Source organism: Drosophila sulfurigaster, chromosome 2L, assembly GCF_023558435.1.
Source record: "Drosophila sulfurigaster albostrigata strain 15112-1811.04 chromosome 2L, ASM2355843v2, whole genome shotgun sequence".
Taxonomy (NCBI): Eukaryota; Metazoa; Arthropoda; class Insecta; order Diptera; family Drosophilidae; genus Drosophila; species Drosophila sulfurigaster.
In genome coordinates this window covers 18,751,287-18,758,738 of record NC_084881.1, presented here as the reverse complement: position 1 = coordinate 18,758,738, position 7,452 = coordinate 18,751,287, and positions in this window count along the sequence as shown.

Below are 7,452 nucleotides of genomic sequence, written 5' to 3'. Positions count from 1 at the left end.
GTCTTTATTATGATGTGTTCATGTTTCCCTCCTCTTTTTTTTTGTGCCTCTCGAGTTAATTTGTGGCCGCACGCCAGTTGGTCAAAAAAAGAAGAGAGGGAGACACACATGTGACACGAGAGGCTGTGGTGCAAATTTTTGCGCACGAGCGAAGCTTCAATTTAAGACGAAACGCAAAAAAAAAAAGAAAAACGGAAAACAGCTCCATCGAAAGTGGAACAGAAGTTAAAGTGGCAAAGCGAGAAAAAGCGAGCTGAGAGCGAGACTTGAGGGGAGAAGCTGACTCGTCGCCGTTTGGTGTCCTGAATGCCAAGTAAGGCATCTCTAAAGGAGTCGCTGGCAAGTAAATCACTTGAGCAGCAGCGCCAGGCACGCCGCGTTGCCATTTTGATTTAGCAAAGACTCAAGGAAAAAGGTAACTAACAAGGGGCCATACCAGACAGGCAACGGCAACGGCAACGCAGTCCAGTGCCATGATATAGTAGTATACTATGCTCTCTTTATTCTTATTTTTTTTACTTCTTTTCTGCTTGGACCGCACAATTTTTCTTCGTTTTGCTTGGCCTGCTGGGCAGCTGGGAATGAAAGCGTTTTTTTGAAAAATTGCCAGCTACTTTTCGGGCTACATCACGTCAGAGGTGAGACACACTCAGCTCACAGTTCAGAGCTCTCGCAACGGCATAATGATGATGTCACCATGGCCAACCAAAATGTGTGTGAAGTGTGACTAGCGACAACTAGAAAGCCTGCTGCTGACTCCGTTTTTAGGATTTATTTAAGTATCTGCTACAGATTGACGCAACGTCATCGCAAAAGCAAAGCAAAGCAAAGCAAACGCAGCTGCAGAGATTGAAGCTGTTCGTAGCTAATCTTGATGATAAGCGTCGCAAAACTTTTGTCGCTGGCTTTTGGCTTAATGAGGTTTTAATAAAAGTCAAGCTGCAACTTGTTCAATGTGTATACGAGGACACACCATACACACACACACACACACACACACACACACACACACACGGACTAAACGGAAGTGTAGCACAAAAAGAAAGTGGCCACGCACGCCTGCAAAAGCCAAACTGTATAGAAAAGGTTGGCGGAGGAGAAAGGGGAGACGGAGCAAAGTGGAAGAGTGGTCGGAGGACACTCAGGAGCTGTTGTGCATTTGAGCGCAAAACTTATTTCTGTCACGGAAATTAAATTTGCTCGCTGCGGGGCCAAAAGCGAAGGCCTCTTTCTCTCTCTGTTCGCTTTCTATAAGACCGCCAAGCTGTGAAGCTCTTTGCCTAAATCATGCCCGACAGCCAAAGCATAGAAGGCCATGGCCAAAAACATGCCAACCCCGCCCTCGTTCACAAAAGCACAGAAAAAAAAAAGAAAACTTCGCACAACTTCACAATACCCCTCAACTTCCGCCCTTGGTCGTCGTTGTCGTCGTCGTCGTCATCATCCTTCTTCCATCTTGTCTTCCACTGCTAAGGCGACAATTATACGCTTTTAATCTCTTTTGAACGTCGCAAACGTGCTCAAAATTTTCAAAATCTTTTCTCACCCGCCCCTCAGAGTCAAGCGAGAACTTTGCTGCTGATAGACGGGCTTTTCCACAGCCTCAAACACACACACACAAAAGGGGCGTGGCTTTCAAAGTGTAGCGTTGGGGGTAAATGCTACGTAAATGAAACACGCTAAAAATCTATTTGAAAATTCCCCAAACAATGCGACACACGACAGCCCTGCGAAATCCTAATACGAACAGCGAAAACTTGAAATTCCTTCACATTAGAGTAGTAACAATTTAAATAGAATTGGAATGGTGAGCCAAAGGAAATCGTTTTGGGCTAGCGAAAATTCTCATTGTGAATTTAAAAATATAAATTAATTGATATTTTTCTGACAAGAAAATATTTTTCTATATTAAAAAGATTTCTTTCGCATTCGAAGCGAAATAAATACATGTGATTAGAAAAAAATTAGAATCTTGTCACAAAAGAAACAAATTATACTTCTCTTTATTACGTATATGCAATAGAACAAAATTTATCGTATAAGAATCTGAAATACTTATCATTAAGTATAGACAAAACTGAACTTCTCGATATTTCACTAACAAGTAATACGTATACGCAATATACTGGTATGCTCAATATTACGTATACGCAATGGCTAAATAATTTCACACAAAAAAGATTTTCAAATTCAAGATTGAAAATAAGTTTGACCTCTAAAAATGACTGAAGTTCTAATTTTGGATTTCTAAATATTACGTATACGTACCGAAACTGAAATAATGTCTCTGTTGGTAATGACCAAAGCATTCCCCAAACGCAAAGCATTTAAGTTGCTGCTCTCTAATTATACTCGTAAGCAAATTGTCTGGGTATAAATTTAATGAATAGTTGACTCCGTAAATGGACGAATGAATCAATCAATATTACGTATACGCACTTGTATGTCGAATTAGATGCATGCCTGCCTTGCAATTGAAGCCAATCAAAATGGGGCTATAATCTACGGAAAATTTAATGAATGAATCTGAGCTGAATCATCGGTCAAGGCATTACAACTCAATTCACGTTAATTTCACAAAATCTGGCAGCAAATTTTTGATGCTGCACACAGTTTGTGGTTGGCCTGAGAGCGAGCCCGGGGCTGAAGGTTGAGGTTTGAAGTTGAGGTCGAAGGGACAGGGGCATAACAATTGTGTTGACAGCCGCGGGAATGCGTTGCAGCCAACAAACAAACCGCGCAACAAGGCCGCAACAAAACTGGCGCAACAATGGCGTATGTTGATGCAACATTGTGGAATGAGCAGTAGCAGCGGCAACGGCAGCGGCAGCAAGTGAGAGTAAGAGTGATAGTGAAGGCTGTGTAAGGTGGGCCGTAAATCAGGCAACAAAAATCCACCACAACAATTGGGGCGCCAAAGCGAACAGGCGGCAACTGTAATGACAATCGACAACAATTACAATCAAAAAAAGCTCAACGCAGCGACATGCAAAATGAAGCCATTGAGCCCAGCCAGAACCTTAACCCCAGACCCAGACCTACAGCCAGACCTAGAGCCAGAGCCACACAGTCGGGCCAATGGAACAGTCAACCATTCAGTCATCCACTTCGGCCAGGACCATAATTACCTTTTCAGGGGGCGGCGCAGCGTTGACGTCGCTGCCAGCGTCAACGCTAAAGTCAGCGTCTGCCACAACATTGTAATTTTGATGTGTTGGCCACAGGAGGAAAGCGAGAGAGACAGCCCAGCGGAGAGAGACAGAGAGAGTGAGCGAGAGGGGGCCTGGTAATGAACAGTGGGGAGTAGCAGTGTTGTGTTGCCCAGTGCGAGGTCAATAGCTAAAATATTCGCTACATGACAGGTCAAAAAGTTGATTGCCTCATTTATTTTTCAATTACGACATTTATCCCGTCAGCGCCAACTACAACAATGGAAAACAACAACAGCAAATTGCAACAGCAAATGGCAGCAACTACAAACATTTGCTGCTACACATAAAAAGCAATGCGAGACTAATTAAAAAATTCAATGAATAAATGAGAAATCACAAAACTCATTAGTCGAATGCCAAATGACAAGGCGGCAATAAAAACAACAACAACAACAACAAAAGCATTGGCTACAACATAAACAATCAACAACGGACCAACAACAAAAACAATAAGAATGAGTAACGAAATCAAATGACCCGCAATAACAACAATGATAATGATAGCCGGAACAACAACAATAACAACAACAACATCAGCACTCACTTAATTGATAGGTAGAGCATTAAATGTGCTCGGGAATCACACTTTGATAACGAAATAAAGTTTCTTCGAAAGTCTAAATACCCTCTACATATTCATTTATAGAAATTTAATTTTCAATTTTCTTTTTATTTCATTAAGTGTAAAACTTCTTTAAATCACCAAATCTGAATATGTCAAAAATACTCTCTACATTTTCTATCATTTTATTAAGTGCACTATTTTTGAGACATCAAATCTGAGTAACTAAAAATGTTCTTTTTTTTAAAGCTATAAATAGAATTTCCTCAACAAACTTCAATTCAACTGTGAAATATATATTTCTTATTTAAATCAAAATAGTTTTCTCTTATCGCAAAGATGATTGAAAAGCACAACAATTTAATTGTGATATACTATCTCTATTAATCCAGTCGTCAATCAATGACAACAAAATTTAATTAAATAAAAACACACACATTGCTGTGTAACCTATGAAATGGTCTTCAATGCAGACAATGAATATTTTATCAACTTGAAATTGAAATAAATTAATATTTTCATAGAGAGAGAGACACAAATTGTCTTGACTTGACACAGTGAACACAGCATTTAAATAATTGTAAATAATATGAAACAATCAATACGAATACAATTCGAAAGATTAAAGCGGTAGCCAAATGTTGAATTGACACACTTAAATGTGTGTGATAAGATAAAATGAAAAAAAAACACTCATAAATAAATGCGCATTCAAATACTTCAAGCTATTTTTTTTTATGTGTTTTTGCATTATTTTTGATGACAACTTAAACTATAATTAGTTTGCAGGCGTTTTAATTGTAATCAATTATTATTTTTTATGCTTCGAGTATTAATTATGACATTGATTGAGATGATTTCACGGTAAGATGAAATAAAAAACGCATTTGCCATTTATTTCATTACAAACTATACACGTTTTTTTCATGTCGTTGCTAAAAGGGCAGAATAATTTTAAATACGAATTAACAGCAGAGACAGCAGAACGCAAAAAAAAAGAGAGATGATTTTATAATTGCTGCTCATTTCAATAAATACTAAAGATTGTGCCCAACGGCATTAATCTGAGTAATTGAATGAAAACACTTTTACATTTATCAATCGCATTTAACAAAAGGTGTGATAAAGAAATAGCCAAAGCTGGCTGCAGGTGTGTATAATTAATCAATCACTGATCAATTTATGAAGCAGTTAAAATGCTTAAGATTTGAATTACTAATTGGATTTAGATTTGAATTTAAATTAAGTTGATTAAAGCTATTTATATAAAAACTATTTACTAGCAAGTCTAATGCTTGCTCATTAATTTCGACAGTTTTCATGAGGCAACACAAAACGTATTAGGCACCTTTCCAACAGATCCTTTTATAAATACCTCTAAATTGGGTTAAGGTTATTCGTTTAACGTTAACTAATTTAAACAGCATATCAATGTGCTTTTGCGATGTGCATAACAAAGTTCCTTCGTACCGACTGACAGATGTAGAAAAAGAATTAAATTAGTAGCCGACATCTCTCTGCTTTACTCTCTTCCGCATGTTTGAGCGCTTGAAACCTTTTTCTATTTTTCTCATACGCAAACATTGCCTACTTTTTGGCGTTTGCCGTGATTCAGTCATTTATCGAGGCTCAGGGAAATGGTTAAACGAAAGGCGGAGAGAGAAGCATACATACATACGTACGTATAACCCAGGCTGCTGACTCGGTATCTATGCCTAAATGTTAATATCAATGTCTGACAGTTTGGCTTCCAGTTCTCGCTCTGAGGCAGAGATGTCGACGTCGTTGCCTATCCGGTTGCCGGCTTAACTGTCATGCAACTACACTAAAAAAAAACAAGTAAGAAAGCTACAGTTGAGTGTGCTCGACTGTGAGTTACCCGGTACCCATTTTTAATGAAATCTAAGGAGTTTTTGAAATATACCAAATATAATACCAAAATACTAAAATTATGCCAACGGATATATTTAATACATTGAAGTTACATTCCAAATATACCGCATAGTGCAAAATATACCAGACCCCTTGGTAAGTAGGCGTTTTCCCCATACAAAAGTATGTTTTAAATAACTTTTAGAATTTTTATCTGATCGCAAATAAATTTCAGGAATTAAAATACTGTAAGCTTTATTGTTTGTACCTCTGCATCTGTTATAGTCCCTGAGATCTAGGTGCTTTTACTGACAGACAGACGGACATAGCTATAACGTGTTGGCTGTTGACCCTTGAAGGGATCGGAGATGCCTCCTTCTGTTGCATACATTTCCTGGGGACACAAAGTTATACTACCCTTTTACCCTATAGATAGCGGGTATAAAGTAAAAGCCGATGCGAGGAGGCAAAGTATCTATGAGCTGGGCTGTTAAATGGTGAACGCGGCGCGGCGCAAAGTGATAGAAGTAAATTCGAATGCGGATGCCGCGCCGTCCGAGAGATAGGACGACGACGTCGACTGGGCCAAGGACTATGTCTGGGATATATTAGTGAGTATATGGATTGGAATGAAGGGAGGCGTGGGGGTACTGGGGCACTGGTGACAGCGACAGCAGCCGCATCACCACCGACAAAAAAGAAGTGAAAAATAAATAAAATAGAATGCTAAAAATTCAATTTGCAAAACGTTATCCGTGGGATTTACATAAAGCAGTCATTTTGAAGTTATACGCAGACCGAATTGGGACATACTTCTTATGCGGATCTCTATGCGTGTGTGTGTGTATGTGTGTGGGGAAGGAACTACAAGAACACCATGTTACCCTCGTTGAGGGTAAAGCTGAAAACCCGCTGCCATGTCAATAACTTTGCTTGTATTAGTCATTTGAGTAAGGCAGCGGATTCAGCTCTTCGCTAACGCGCACTCTTGCGCTCTCTTTCACTCACTCTCGCCCGCTCGCTCACTCTTCGACTCTTTCTGTCGCTCTCTGAGCAGCTTCTCAGCCGCAAATCAGTTCGACTTGTGCGTATTTTTTCCTCTCAGCGTAATTCGAAATTTTTTACTGCGAATCGACGATTGAGTTTGGGTTGCAAATGGAAAACCATCAAATTTATTGAAATCACTTGCTGCTGCTGATGCTCCTTCGCTTCCTTCGATTCCTCCAATGAGACGTCGTCGTTGTCACCCTCGTCCTTCATTCGCAGCGTCTTTGCTCCCCATTCCTGGTGCTATTGCTGCACTCTAAAAGCAATGTCGATGTCCTTCTACTGTGCCGCATCCATCCTTTGCTATTGTAAACATCAAATCACAGACAGTAAAACCTCAAAAACACACACACACACATCCCACACACACGCACGCACGCACGTACAAACACATACGCATAAACATAAACGTAAACATAAACAGGCGCAACGTAAAGCATCTGGGCAAATGTCCTTTTTGGTCATGCGGGTTGTCTGCGCTTTACCAATCTCTCTCCCTCCACCATTTATTTCTCTACTACTTACTCTCAGTTCAATCCTCAATTTTAAGCATTGCGCTGTAAATTTCGTTCAATTTTCTAAAAAGTTTTCGCCCAAAATTGACTTGCTTGGCGTTTCGTTTTCGTTGTCGTCTCTTCAGCGCGTCTCGCTTGGGCATCAAAAAAACAAGACGAGAGCAAGCACTACAATAAATAACAAGCACCAATTGATCGGGAATGCATTTGAGGTGGACGACGCTTTAATACCCTGTAATGCACT